This window comes from Aotus nancymaae, unplaced genomic scaffold, assembly GCF_030222135.1.
Source record: "Aotus nancymaae isolate 86718 unplaced genomic scaffold, 86718_ANA_hifiasm-v0.15.2.pri h1tg000040l, whole genome shotgun sequence".
Lineage (NCBI taxonomy): Eukaryota > Metazoa > Chordata > Mammalia > Primates > Aotidae > Aotus > Aotus nancymaae.
This window is the reverse complement of record NW_026988454.1, coordinates 84,484,611-84,500,448: the sequence shown is the minus strand read 5'-3', so window position 1 is coordinate 84,500,448 and position 15,838 is coordinate 84,484,611. Positions and strand designations below refer to the sequence as shown.

Here is a 15,838-nt window from a genome sequence, read left to right as displayed (position 1 = left end):
CTGTGCAATTCACTCTGTCTCATCAGAAACACAAGACCATGGAAGTATTATGTCAATGTGGTCTCCCAGTGTGATCTCAGAAGCCAGGGCTCTCATATCTTTGTGATTCTCCCTCCTAACAGTATAATTTAATGTGCATATATTTTTACTACCCTCTAGAATGACAGACAGTGTGTGATGACAGAGACAGGGCAGTGACAAGACTAAAGACATATGTCCTTCACATTTGACAGGACTCTTGTGAGAATCAAATGAGTGATGGTATGGAAGAGCTCTCTGTAAACTTTAAAGTGCTATTATAATAATTATTTCAACAAGAGCTAACACTTACTGAGTTGTTACCACATGCCAACAGTGGTTCTACTTTACATGTATTAACTCAGTTAAGGCTCACAACACTCTAGGAGGTGGGCGGTATTATTAGTCCCATTTTCTAGATACGGAAGTCCAGACACAGGAGGTTCAATGACTTGCCCAAGTTCACACAGTTGTCAAGTGACATAGCCAGGAATCTACTCAAGCTATCTGACTCCAGAAACAAAGCATTTAACTCCACTTGTAAATGCTACCACATGATTTATACAAGCATGATCCATTCCACAATATTCATTATCTTCAATATGCAAAGCATGAGGCTAAATAGCTTGAGAAATATAAAGAGTAAAATAAGCCTTTAAGAAGCTAATGAATTCATAGACGATCATTAAAGTCATTAAAAGTGTGTGTGTACGTGGACACCATACATCCACTGTTGTGCTATTTCTTGACTCAAACTCCTTACGATCAGTAAAACATACAAGAGAGTTCTTAAATCAGAGGAGAAGAGTTCACATATGAGAGGGCAGAGCCAAGCTCAGTGGTCTAGGGGTTCTTGGAAACAGGGGGAGTGCTATAGGTATTAAACAACTAGATCCTAAATCCTCCACCACCAATGGCCACTCCAGAGATGGCTTTTGAATTGGTGTCAGAAATGGACAGAACATTTATGTGATATTTCTTCAATGTCACGTTTGAGATTAGATCAATATGACGATCTCCCAAGTGACGTCAAGGAATAGTACATATTCCAAGAGAGCTAGCTTCCTACAAAGAGGCAAGGGGAAGACGTAGGAAGATCCCCACAAATATGTGTTTGCCTCACTCCCACTCCCCAAACACTCTGGGCTTTCACTGGTCTTCGTGAGGTGAAAGAAAGTGCTTGTTGAAGCCCTTCAGGGATTCATTTAAAATTCATCCCCCACGAAACAATAAAAAACTGATTTCTAAAAAATATTCATTAAAGTATCAATGCACTTAATTTCATTATTTTACTTCTTAACATCCCCAATGAACATTCTATTATGGTTGGTCTCCTTCAGTGATCCACTGCTCAAGTCCTTCAACAATCCAAAAATTTTTAATTGCAAATTCTAATGTGTATCACTATCTGCATATCACAAGAAGAAAAAAAAATTATCTGCTTTAATTCTATAGATATTTGAAGACATGCCAAGTTAGGAAGTGGTTACAGAGGTGGCTACTTGTGCAACTCAGATTTGGATCTCTAAAAGCCACTGTTAAGAAGCTCCTAAGGATCTACTCTCATTCAGGACTCTTCCAGAAAGGCCAAGTCTGAAAATAAAGAAAATTTAGACGCCCCCCCAGAGTCTACCCTGATTCCTTATTTCTTTCTCAGATTGTGTGGGGGGTCAATCAACTTTAGCCTTCTTCAAACAAATAATTACAGAAAATAAAATGTCTCTTTTACAAAAACAGATTCAGATAAACTCCTCCATGGCAAACACAAACTGAACCTCCCAGATCTCTGGGCCACTATCTATAGATAAGAACAGGCAGCAAATGGGACAAGGCAACAGCAATGATCCAGAGGAACAGTGGGCTCTCCCAGGCGGGGGACACCAAGGCCTGGAGAGGCTGAGTTCATCCCCAAAATGCTTGGTTCCACCTAGCCTCAACCCACGGGAATCAGGGAAGCTAACAGAGTAAATAAGGATTTTTGTGCTGGTCAACCAGCATAGTTCAATTATTTCATTTAAAAATCTTAATAAGGTCTTCCTATAAAGAATCCTCAGATATTTATACCCAACTATTCTCCTCAAAAATCCCTGAACTCAAAAAGCAAATTTTAGTTTCTGAGAGCTCTCATGTAAATTACAAATAAATGGTTTCTCAGAGAAACTGTACATCACACCACCAACTCTCCCCACATCCTTATAGGGAGATAATACGCATCAAGTATTTTTTTTATCTGCCAAAAATATTCTGAGTCAACTTTAGATGCCTCAAAACATGTTTGCATTGACTGGTTTACATCTAGCAAACCTGAATTCTAACTAATGCTAAATTCTACTTGAAGCTAGCTATTTAAAGCTAGCAAACCACTAGTTTTATTGGGCCATGTGAGATTGATGGGGAATCTTTCAGTCTGGTATTCAAAAATATTTTACATTCATAAAGAAAAAAGGAAACCCTACCAAAATGCAATTGCCCTAATTTCAATATTTACCAAAAATGTCAATAGATGAAAAAAATGAATAAGGCTTTGTTTTCTTTATTATTACTATTATTATACTTGAAGTTCTGGGGTACATGTGCAGAACATGTAGGTTTGTTACATAGGTATACACATGCCTTGGTGGCTTGCTGCATCCACCCCCCCGTCATCTACATTAGGTATTTCTCCTAATGCAATACCTCCTCAATCCCCCCACCCCCTGCTATCCCTCCCCTAGATGCCCCCCAACCACAGGCCCTGGTGTGTGATGTTCCCCTCCCTATCTTACTCAGTTTTCTCAGTATGTCTGTATGCATGCTAAAAGTTTAGGTTATGAACCACAGTCTAAATTTTCTATTTGTCTCTTAATTCCAATCTTGAAATTCCTTACTATCCAATTTGCAAGTTGTGTCCTCCAGAATTAGGTAAGAAGCTGTATCCTGTATCTTTTTTGATGGCATGTAGGAAAGTGTAAAGCCTGTTATTACAGGTAATCTGATACTACTAAAATCAGATATATAAGAAAGGGAAAAAAGGCCGAATGCAGTGGCTCATGCCTGTGATCCCAGAATTTTGGGAGGCCGAGACAGGTGGATCACTTGAGGTCCAAATTTCAAGACCAGCCTGACCAGCATGGTGAAATCCTGTCTCTACCCAAAAAAATACAAAAATTAGCCTAGAGGGTGGCGTGCACCTGTAGTCCCAGCTACTCGAGAGGCTGAGGCATGAGAATTGCTTGAACTCGGGAGGCAGAGGTTGCAGCAAGCCAATATCTCACCACTGTATTCCAGCCTGAGCAACAGAGTAAGACCCTGTCTCAAAGGAAAAAAAAAGGGGAAAAAAAAAAAAAACCAAGACCGTTACTTCACCCTAAAAAACTGACATGACTGCTTGAAATGATTGATGACAAAGCTAAAGATTCATCTGTTCATGTTCACTGCTTAGTAAGTCATTTTTTTAATTGCATTTAAATAACTAAATTGAATATTTTTTCTGTTATATAGCTTTACTGTTGATACTGACTTCCAATTATTCAACGCTGTAGGTAGAATATCTTCATGACTACAAAGTAGAGCAAGAGTTATTAATCAGGAAAAAAACACTAAAATAAATTAATAAATGTTAATACATTAGAATAAGAATTTGTGTTCATCAAAAAGCATAATACTAGGGGGAACAGAAAAACTGCAAGTAGAAGAATTAGAATTTTTTTTCTTGAGACAGAGTCTTGCTCTGTCACCCAGACTGGAGTGCAGTGGCTCAATCTTCACCCACTGCAACCTCCACCTCCCCAGTTCAAGCAATTCTCCTGCCTCAGCCTCCCAAGTAGCTGGGATTACAGGCATGCGCCACAATACCCGGCTATTTTTTGTATTATCAGTAGAGCTGGGTTTCATCATGTTGGCCAGACTGGTCTCAAACTCCTGGCCTCAAATGATCTGCCCACCTTGGCCTCCCAAAGTGCTGGGATTACAGGCGTAAGCCACCGTGCCCGGTCTAGAATTTCATGAAGTATTTTTACACATCTTTAAGGAAAAGGACGTTCCAACAGAAGAATGGGTAAAAACCGAAACAGATCTTGCACAAAACATAATATCCAAAGGGGTAATTAATGATTGTGGAAGTCCTTAATCTCAGTGATCATCAGGAAAATACAAAATAAAACTACAATGAGACCTGATGAGACAAACAAAAATGACTAAAAAGCATACAAGGGAAACAGCAAGTGTTGTGAAAAGGTGGAGTCAGAGGAACTCACACCGTCGGTAGAAATGTTATTTGGGTGGAAAACTGGCAGTATTTACTAAGCTGAACATATGTGTATCTTATGATCAACACCTGTGCATGTGTTAACCAGAGACAGTACTAGAATGTTCATAAAATTTTGACAATAGCTGCAAATTGGAAACTACCCAAATGCCTACCAACAATGGAATGAATAAGCAAAATGATATATTCACACAACAAAATACCCTATAGCAATGAGAATAATCACCCTATAACTATATATAAAAATATGGATGACTCTCACAAGTTAAGTGAAACAAGCCAAATGCAAAATATATACTATGATTCCAGTAATATAAAGTATAAAATTAGCAAAACCAGTGTAATCTGTTAGAAGGAGTTACCCTTGGGAATGAGGAGGCAGGCAAAGGAGAGGGCTTCTGAGTGCTGATGATATCCTGGCTTTTGATGTGGGTGTTGCTTACTGGGAGTGATCATTTTATAGGTGAAACCATCAAGTAGCACACTTGTAATTAGAGTGCTTTCTATATTTATACTATTCTTCAACAGAGTTACTAACAAATAAGCAAGTTCGATATAACTAACTTGCATTTTCATAAAAACACTTTCAGTCCTCAGAGAACACTACACATTTTAATAGATAAAATTGGTATTTCTTTACCTGACCTCTTTGTAATTGAGAAAATATATTCTTTCAAACCCTTCTTCCTTTTTATTTTTTTCCAGATGAGATCTCACTCCGTCACCCAGGCTCAAGTGCAGTGGCACAGTCTCAGCTCACTGCAACCTCCGCCTCCTAGGCTCAAGTGATCCTCCCACCTCAGCCTCCCAAGTAGCTGGGACTGCAGGTGTACACCACCACACTTGCCTAATTGAAACACTTCCTTCTATCACAAAATAAAAGCAACAATTACCAAACATTTACAAATAATACATTTTCTTGAAGAGGTGCAATAATTTCTTTAAGTAAATTAACAAGTAATAAAATAAGTCTTTCGTGTTAATGATAATGTTTTGGTATACCCAATACTTTATGTTTTCTAAAATACTATTTCCACACACCGCATCTCTCCCCTGAGCCATAGTCGATAAATAAAGTATCATTGTTATTATTCTCATTTTATGGATAAGGAAAATGAAGTTCAAGGCTCAATGTATCCAGGATCACAAACTAAATAACTTGCATTGCCCAGATTCGAACTTTTTTAATGGAGAATTCACGATATTAATATTGTAATTTGAAATATTGTAAGCCTAAATATTTTAAGTTGAAAATACATTTATTATGTCTAAACTATCAAATATCATAGTTTAGCATAGCCTACTAGTAACATGACTGCTTAGTAAATCATTTAATTTTTTCTGTGTTTCTAATAATTTGCCTATGTGCAAACTCTCTTGAGTCTAGTTTTATTCCTCATCCATTTAACAAAAGTCAAAGTGCTTCTTTGTGAAGCAACCTAAAATATTAATTGATAAGGTTTTTTCTTGTTTGACTATTTTTATGTTTGATGCCAAGTTTTCTGTTTTTAATCTGACAAAACCTACCAAAAGCTCCTCAGTATGTTAAATCACTTAAGGTGGCTTATCTTTGCACCCAGGTAATTAAAATAACACCATAGGGCACGGTGGCTCACACCTGTAATCCCAGCACTTTGGGAGGCCAAGCCAGGTGGATCACCTGAGGTTGGTAGTTCGAGACCTGTCCAACCAACATGCAGAAGCCCCATTTCTACTATAAATACAAAATTAGCCGGGCGGGGTGGCACATGCCTGTAATCCCAGCTACTTGGGAGGCTGAGGCAAGAGAATCACTTGAACCCAGGAGGCGGAGGTTGCCGTGAACCAAGATCATACCATTGTACTCCAATGTGGGCAACAAGAGTGAAACTCCATCTCAAAAAATAAAAATAAAACAACACTATACGACCAGGGTAGCCTTTGACTTTGACTTGCATTCGATGTCTTCATCTTGAAAGTTAGGACGTTAAAAAAAAAAAGAGGAGGGGGATACATGATGGATGTGAGTTCACCTAAACTGTGGATTCAGAGCTGTGCTATAAAATCAAGCACAGTTTTCTTTAATAAGTAATATTTTAATAAAAGAACTAAGAAACTGAGACTCTACAACTTCTGAGTTTTCCAGAATGCCCCCACTAACTTCTACTCCCTGTTGTTGAGCATGACCTATCTATTCTCCCAACCCAGCTACTAATCTGACAGTGTTTCCCAGCTCAGACAGAAATACATCAAAAGTCATAGTTCAAAGTGATACAAGGATGTGCCTCGATTTATGATGGGATTATCTCCTAATAAACCCAGCATAAACTGAAAATATTGTAAGTCTAAATGATGGATTTATTACACATAACCTACCAAACATCGTACTTCAGCCTAGCCTACTTCAACGTGCTCAGAACACTTAGATACATTTGCCCACCCTATACAGTTGGGCAAAATCATCTAACACAAAGCCAATTTTATAATGAAATATCATATTTCACATAACTTATTAAATACTATAGTGGAAAGTGAAAAACAGAAGAGTTGAATATGTACTCAAAGGACAGTTTCTACTGAATAGATCTCACTTTTGCACCATCATAGAGCTGAAAAATCCTAGGTTGAACCATCTTAAATGAGGGATAATATGTAATTGCTTTCAAAGAACATAGGACTACAGTGATTGCAAAAATGTCTCTGATGTTCCTAGAACAGTTGCTAAAATAAGTGTCATCTATTCTCGTTGATTAGAAGAATCTGCCAGGTTTGGGTGACTTAGAATTTGGAAACTGAGGTCTTTAATTCATAACCAACAGTGTTAGGTTTTCTTGTGTGTGTGTGTGTGTGTGTGGGTGTGTGTGGTTTTTGCTTGTTTGTTTGCCATAAAAAATATAGCAAATTTAGTGGCTTAAAACAACACAAATGTATTTTCTTAGCATTCTGTGGACCAGAAGTCCAGTATGGGTCTTACTGAACTGAAATCATGGTATCAGCAGGCTGTGTGCCTTTCTGGAGGTTCTACAGGAAAACCCATTTCCTACTCATTAAGGCCGTTGGCAGAATTCAGTTTCTTTTGGTTATAGATTATAGGCAAGAGTAGTTGTTTCTTTTCTGACTGTCAGCTGAGGGCTATTCCCAGCTTCGAGAGGTCCCCCTTTCCTGCATCTTCAAAACCAACACTGGCAGATTGAGCCCTTCTAATGTTGCATCTCTCTGACCTTCTCAATCTCCTCCATTTTTAAGGGCTTGTATGATTAGATTGAACCCACCTATATAATTTCCCCACTCAATTTCTGTAGCCTTAATCACGTCTGCCAAGTGCCTTGTGCTCTGTAAGAAAACATGTTCACAAATTCTAGAAGTTAGGATGTGGACATCTTTGAAAAGCCATTAGTCTTTCTACTATACCAGTCTTACATATCTCTGGCTGAATAAGTTTACCAAAACATTTGTAATAAATAAAATTTTATGACTGGCATATGAATTTTACGGAACTTACATTAAAAATGTATTCTTTGCTTGATTCATCTGTTTTATTCTCATCTGCTACCAGTCGTCTACATAGAGAGATGAAAAAGTAAGTCAATGCTATGGTCTCACATTCACATGTTGAAGCCCTAAGCCCCAGTGAGATTATATTTGGAGATGGGGCCTTTGGGAGGTCTAGGTTTAGATGAAGTCATGCAAGTCAGTTCTCATGAGATTGGTGTCCTTTAGAAAAGAGATAACAGAAAGCAAGCACTTGCTGTCTCTCGTCCACTCTCTCTCTTTCTCTTTCTGTCTCTCTCTCTCCTTCTTCCCTTCTCTGCCATGGGGGGACACAGAGAGAAGGCAGCTGTCTGCAAGTGAGGAAACAGGCCCTCATCAGAACCCAACCACGCTGGCACTCTGATCTTAGAAATCTAGCTTCTGGAACTATAAGAAATAAATTGTTCTTGTTTAAATCACACAGTCTATAATATTTTGTTTGGCAGTCTGAGTAGACTAAAACAGTTAGAAAAGTAGATATAAGCAAAAGAGGTTCATCCCCTAAGTTCAATTTAAGAAAATGTAATTTCACAATGGAGGTGGCATAACCCCCTTCAAAAAGCAATAAACTTTAGCTTCCATTAGATATCCTCTTATTTAATCACTGGTTTTTACTAGCTAAGAGCAGAAAAATCCTACCTAACAATATTGAGATTTTCTAAAATCCACTATCATTAGAATGGTTTGAGACCTTTAAAATATTATTTATAATAAAGATTGCCTCTTCTATATGATTATAGATCAGGATCTGTCAAGTAGCAGTAATAATGTCAACGAGTAATTTCTTTGAATGTGTAACTAAGGCAACTATATAAAACTTGAACCAATTGTTAAGGCTTAACAATTGATTTCTCAGGCCAGGCATGGTGTCTCATGCCTGTAATCCCAGCACTTTGGAAGGCCAAGCTGGGTGGATCACTTGAGATCAGGAGTTTGAGACCAGTCTGGCCAACATGGTTTGGTCTCTACTGAAAATACAAAAATTAGCTGAACATGGTAACAGGCGCCTGTAATCTCGGGCTGTAATCTCAGCAACTTGGAAGCCTGTGGTAGACCTGCTTGAACCTGGGAGGTGGAGGTTGCAGTGAGCTGAGATGGTACCACTGCACTCCAGTCTGGGTGACAGAGCTAAGCTCTATTTAAAAAAAAAAAAAAAAGAATAAAAATTGATTTTTCTCCCTCCACTGCACACAGAATAATTTTCATAAGTTTCATGCCTGGAGCAGTGAGGATGGCTAATAAACTGATTTATCTATATGTTTCAAATTTTAAAATCTAAAAAATATTGCTTATTTATTTGCTTTTTAAATCAAGGCAGTCTCTCAACAACATGGTGGCAGGATAGAAAGAATAAACACAAAGATAAAGTATCCATTTTGTGAGCAGACACACTATGGCCTAATATCAGGGACCCAGGAAGGTCCTTTTGGTAGATAGCTCTAAAGATTATTACATCAGTTTCTGTCTTTCCTGTACAAGATGCCATTCCCTTAGCTGAAAGGTGGAGTTTATTTTTTCTCCCCTTGAATTTAGGCTGGTCTTGCAACTACTTTGACCAAAACAATACAGCAAAAGTAATATTCTGTGTATTTCCAAGTCCAGACCTTAAGAAGACTGGCAGCTTCTACTTCCTTCCTCTTAGAATATTCTTCCCTGGAACTCAGCCACCAATCAGTGAAGAAGCCCAAACAGCTACATGGAGAAGCCCACCTAGAGAAGAACCAGGGCCCTTAGCCAACAGCTCCAACTTAGCTCCCATATGGCAGCCAGAATCAACTGCCAGCCATATGTCTGAGACCATCTGGACCCTCAGGCCACCCTAGCACCCCAGGCAACACCACAGGAAGCAGAAGGATTGTCCTATTCAACTAAAATGGGAGACAAAATTAAAAATAAGAGCAAGGTAAGAAGGAAGGTGAGCATTACAGTTTTAAAGAGAATAGCCAGGGGAGACCTCATGAGAAAGATGAATGAGGGAGTGAGCCCTATCAATATCTAGAGGAAGAGTGTCTCAGGCTGTTCCCTCTGGAACAGCCAGTGTAAAGGTTCTCATCTATGAGCACGTGGCATGTTTGAGATAATCAATGAAACCAGTGTAAGGCAATCAACGGGAGGAGTGGTCCAAGAGGTAACATTGGCTCATAGAAGGTGGGGATCTAGAGTGGGATAAAGGTGGGGCCCCCAAAAGATATGTCCACATCCTAACTCCTGGAACCTGTAAATGTGACATTATTTGGAAAAGTCTTTACAAATGCAAATAATTTAATAATCTCAAAACGAGATCATCTTGGATTATCCAGGGGCTTAAATACAATAACAAGTGTCTTGAAAGAGAAAAGAGAAGGCCCTGTGAAGTGGGAGGCAGAGATCAGTTTCACTGCCACAAGCCAAGGAACACCTGAAGTCAAAAGAAGCTGAAAGAGGCAAGGAAGGATTCTCCCCTGTAACTTTCAGAGGGAGCATGCCCACACCTTGGCACTGTGCTTCCAGCCTCCAGCACTGTAAAAGAATATTTCCGTTGTTACAAGTTATCCAGTTTGTGATAACTTCTATCAACTCTAGGAAATTAATGTGGGCTCCCTAGGACATTATAAGGACTTTGTTTTTTAACTGGGAAAAATGGGAGCCTTTATAGGGTCAGAAAAGAGAAATTATATCATCTAACTTACAGTTTTAAAAGAGACTACGTTGAAACTCAAATGTAGGAATCAGGAGACTAATTGGAAATGACAGCACAGGCCAGTACTGCAGTGTTAGGGACAAGGAGTGGTTAGATTATGGATATATTTTCAAGGTAGAGAGAACAAAATTTCTTGATAGACTGGACATAGGGTATGAGGGGAAAGAAATAGTCAAGGGTGACTCCAAGGGTTTGGATGTAAGCAAATGGAAAAATGCAGTTGCCATTGACCAAGATAGCAAAGGTTGAAGGTAAAACAGATATGGGAGGAAAGATCAGGGAATCTCTATTTGGGGCATATTAAATTTTAGCGTTCTATTAAATATCTAACTAGCTATGTCAGGTATGCAGTTGCATATAAAAATCTGAAGGCCAGGAGAGGGTATGGCCTGGAGATGTTCGTTAGAGCACATCAGCACACAGATGACATTCAAATCATGGAACTGGGTGAGGTCAACAAGAAAATAACTATAGATAAAGAAGAAAAGAGATGTAAGAAAAGAACCCACAGTACTTTAGGAATAGAGAGAAATGGAGGAATGGAGAGCAGAACAAGCAGCAAAGGTGACCAAAAAGGAGTAACTGATGAGAAAGGAAGAAACCCAAGAAAATGTAGTATCCTCGAAGTAAGCGAGGAAAGACTGTCAAGGAGGGGGTGCTTCTACTTTATTAGATTCACGGGCAGGATAAGTAAGACAAGGACTGAGAATTATTCAGTAGATTCACCAACAAGTAGGTCACTGGTGGCTTTGACAAGCACCATCCTGGTGAAGCATTAGGATCATAAGCCGGACTGAAGTGGACTTTAGAGGGAATAAGGAAAGAGGATTTGGAGATAGTGAGCATAGAAATATTTTTAGGGGTTGTTTTAACACAAGAAGAACAATGAAATGAGATGGAGCCGGCAGGGGAAGGAGGTTTGAAAGAAAGCTTTCTGAAATTGAAGGTGACAGTGTATACGTACATGCTGATGGTGGCAACTGAGAAGAGCAGGAAAACATGGCAACATAGAAGAAAGGGAGGAGAATTGCTGGAGCTACGTCCTTGAGGAGACAAGATGAGATGAGGTCTATGCAAGGGTAAAGGGACTGACACATAGTTCCTACAGTGTGAACCAAAGGCAGACGAGGTGGATGCTGGCAAGCAGATGGGAGGGCGGTAGTAATCTGTGCAACTTCTATTCACCTCAACAAACTCATGAAGCAGGAATTGGAGTCCTCAGCTGAGAGTCAAGAAGGAAGAGGTGAGCTTATCCACCATGATCAAGTAGGATTCATCCCGGGGATGCAAGGCTGGTTCAATATACGCAAGTCTATAAATGTAATTCACCACATAAACAGAACCAAAGACAAAAACCACATGATTATCTCAATCGATGCAGAGAAGGCCTTCGACAAAATTCAACAGCCCTTTATGCTAAAAACTCTCAATAAACTAGGTATCGACGGAACGTATCTCAAAATAATAAAAGCTATTTACGACAAACCAACAGCCAATATCATACTGAACGGGCAAAAACTGGAAGCATTCCCTTTGAAATCTGGCACTAGACAAGGATGCCCTCTCTCACCACTCCTATTCAATATAGTACTGGAAGTTCTAGCCAGAGCAATCAGGCAAGAAAAAGAAATAAAGGGTATTCAATTAGGAAAGGAGGAAGTCAAATTGTCTCTATTTGCAGACGACATGATTGTATATCTAGAAGACCCCATCATCTCAGCCCAAAATCTCCTGAAACTGATAAGCAACTTCAGCAAAGTCTCAGGATACAAAATCAATGTGCAAAAATCACAAGCATTCCTATACACCAATAACAGACTTAAAGAGAGCCAAATCAAGAACGAACTGCCATTCACAATTGTTACAAAGAGAATAAAAAACCTAGGAATACAACTAACAAGGAACGTAAAGGACCTCTTCAAGGAGAACTACAAACCACTGCTCAACGAAATAAGAGAGGACACAAACAGATGGAGAAACATTCCATGTTCATGGTTAGGAAGAATCAATATCGTGAAAATGGCCATACTGCCCAAAGTAATTTACAGATTCAGCACTATCCCCATCAAGCTACCAATGACCTTCTTCACAGAACTGGAAAAAACCACCTTAAACTTCATATGGAACCAAAAGAGAGCCTGCATAGCCAAGTCAATTCTAAGCAAAAAGAACAAAGCAGGAGGCATCACACTACCGGACATCAAATTATACTACAAGGCTACAGTAATCAAAACAGCATGGTACTGGTACCAAAACAGAGATATAGACCAATGGAACAGAACAGAGGCGTCGGAGGTGACACAACATATCTACAACCACCCGATCTTTGACAAACCTGACAAAAACAAGCAATGGGGAAAGGAATCCCTGTTCAGTAAGTGGTGTTGGGAAAACTGGCTAGCCATATACAGAAAGCAGAAACTTGACCCCTTCCTGACACCTTACACTAAAATTGACTCCAGATGGATTAAAGACTTAAACATAAGACCTAACACCATAAAAACTCTAGAAGAAAACCTAGGCAAAACCATTCAGGACATAGGCGTAGGCAAGGACTTTATGACCAAAACACCAAAAGCATTGGCAACAAAAGCCAAAATAGACAAATGGGACCTGATCAAACTCCACAGCTTCTGCACGGCGAAAGAAACAGTCAATAGAGTGAATCGGCAACCAACACAATGGGAAAAGATTTTTGCAGCCTACCCGTCTGACAAAGGGCTGATATCCAGAATTTACAACGAGCTAAAAAAGATTTACAAGAAAAAAACAAACAAGCCCATTCAAAAGTGGGCGAAGGATATGAACAGGTACTTTACAAAAGAAGACATACATGAGGCCAACAAACATATGAAAAAATGCTCATCATCACTGGTCATTAGGGAAATGCAAATCAAAACTACGTTGAGATACCATCTCATGCCAGTTAGAATGGCAATCATTAAAAAATCTGGAGACAACAGATGCTGGAGAGGATGTGGAGAAATAGGAACACTTTTACACTGTTGGTGGGAGTGTAAATTAGTTCAACCATTGTGGAAGACAGTGTGGCGATTCCTCAAGGACCTAGAAATAGAAATTCCATTTGACCCAGCAATCCCATTACTGGGTATATATCCAAAGGATTATAAATCGTTCTACTATAAGGACACATGCACACGAATGTTCATTGCAGCACAGTTTACAATAGCAAAGACCTGGAACCAACCCAAATGCCCATCGATGATAGACTGGACAGGAAAAATGTGGCACATATACACCATGGAATATTATGCAGCCATCAAAAACGATGAGTTTGCGTCCTTTGTAGGGACATGGATGAACCTGGAAACCATCATTCTCAGCAAACTGACACAAGAACAGAAAATCAAACACCACATGTTCTCACTCATAGGTGGGTGTTGAACAATGAGAACACATGGACACAGGGAGGGGAGCACTATACACTGGGGTCTGTTGTGGGGGGGGGACAGAGGCGGGGTGGGGAGTTGGGGAGGGATAGCATGGGGAGAAATGCCACATATACGTGAAGGGGAGGAAGGCAGCAAATCACACTGCCACGTATGCACCTATGCAACAACCTTGCATGTTTTTCACATGTACCCCAAAACCTAAAATGCAATTAAAAAAAAAAAAGATGGAAGAGGTGGTGTCGGAGTTTGGAGAAAAGAAAGAAGTTGTGAAATACAGGTCCATGACCATGAGAGAGCAAATAGCTAGGAAAGTACAGAATAGCTGTCCAGCGGCTATCAAGGCCTGTTTAATGTTTGAGGTGATGAATTTAAAGTGGTTGAGTTGAGTGTTTTCTCCAGCCAAGCCCAGCTACACAGAATCAGGCACAGAGAAGGCTGACTCTTAGACTTAACCAGGGATCTAGGCTTTCTAAGAGACTTCTACAAAATGAGAGAAGCAAAAGGTAGCCCAGTGTGTACATAAGGCAACAACATGACAATTGGCCTCGGAATCAGGGATGATAGGGAAGGGAAAGAAGCCAACAAGGGGATGCAGGGTAGTAAAGGGGTGGTGGGACCAGTTGGTAGAAGGTTAGGGGTTGTGGGGAGCCAAGGACTGTCGTGGGAACCAGAAGGAATTAACACGTAGAAGAAACCCAAAACAAAGAATCTTAATGTTATGTTACTGAAAACCAGAACAGACCAGTGGGCAAAAGCCCTTCTACTTGATGTGCAAATCACGCTAGAAGAGAAGGGAATTTTTGAAATAGACAAAAAACAATTTCCTTATCCATTATTTCCTATACCAAAAATGCCATTTACTTCCAAAGTTATCTTATTCATTCAAGTTTGCAGTAAAACAGGAAGCCTAGATTATTTTCCAGGTTAATTTCTAACTGTCCTGTTTTAGAGGTATTCCCCTAAGATTCATAGTACATTTTCACTTTAAGTCACATGTTATAAGTGTACATGATCTTCTCCAAACCAATGACTGTGTTCTTTAACCCTCCTCCCTAAATTCTTTTTGGAATCTTTATTTTCATCCTCTTACTCTTCTCTATCATTAATCTCTCTCAAAATTAAAATAAAATGATTAAGCCAGAATTTGACGTAAGTACCTCACCAATGCCAAGAATAGCGAGAGGATCATCTTGCCATTCATGTATGTTATTTACTTGCCCAGTGTCATGTCACTATTGGGTTTAGTGTTTCTCAGGAAGTAGATGCCCACTTTCTAACTGAGTCAGAGCCAAGAGTAGGACAGGGTCTCACCAAGCCATCTTGCACCTGGAGATATCTCCTGGGGAAACATGCCAAAATAAAAAGCAGCCCCAGGGAACTAGACCTCATTATATTTTTATTAACACAGTAACTCTTTTAAACAAGCAATATCCTAAATTGGATAATTACCTCCCACATTGCTTTCCCCTTGACTTTGGAACACCAGGCTCTTTCTCAATTAGTGTTCTGAGCTTTGAGTCAAGTTCCTTATGTGCAGTTACCCAGCTGCTGCACAACTACTTAGATGTTGCATGAAGCCCTTCCTAAATATAGCTCTTTAAACACATTCAGAATTTTTCAGGAAAAAATAAATAACATTAGTATAAGATTTCACTGGCAAGAATCGAAATCCACCACTTAAAAGTTATTTTTAACAACCAATTATAAATAAGTCAAATAAGCAAAATTTTATTAAGACTAGATTTCAAGCTACTGACCTGGCCAAGGTAAAAGGATCATCAGGTAATAAAATCTGATCCAAGTTCATTATGCAGCATCTTTACCCAGGAATATCTTATTACTGAGTAAAGTTAATTTAGTAATAAAATGGTTAAGCATGAAATAAGGTACATTGGGGAAAAAATCTGCTTGTGTTTTGCATTTAAATATTTCAGCATTTAAATGGAAACCAAAAAAAAAAAGCATAAATAT

General features: G+C 39.2%; 1 long non-coding RNA gene across 1 annotated transcript in view; it reads right to left on the bottom strand.

The window, feature by feature from the left end:
* Window positions 1–15,210, bottom strand: part of LOC135268306 (uncharacterized) — a 245,388-nt gene extending 230,178 nt beyond the window's left edge. Inside the window, exon 1 of the long non-coding RNA XR_010336563.1 lies at window positions 15,138–15,210. This is a non-coding gene — a long non-coding RNA (uncharacterized LOC135268306). The remainder of the gene's footprint in view (window positions 1–15,137) is intronic.
* Between the last annotated feature and the right edge of the window lie 628 nt (window positions 15,211–15,838).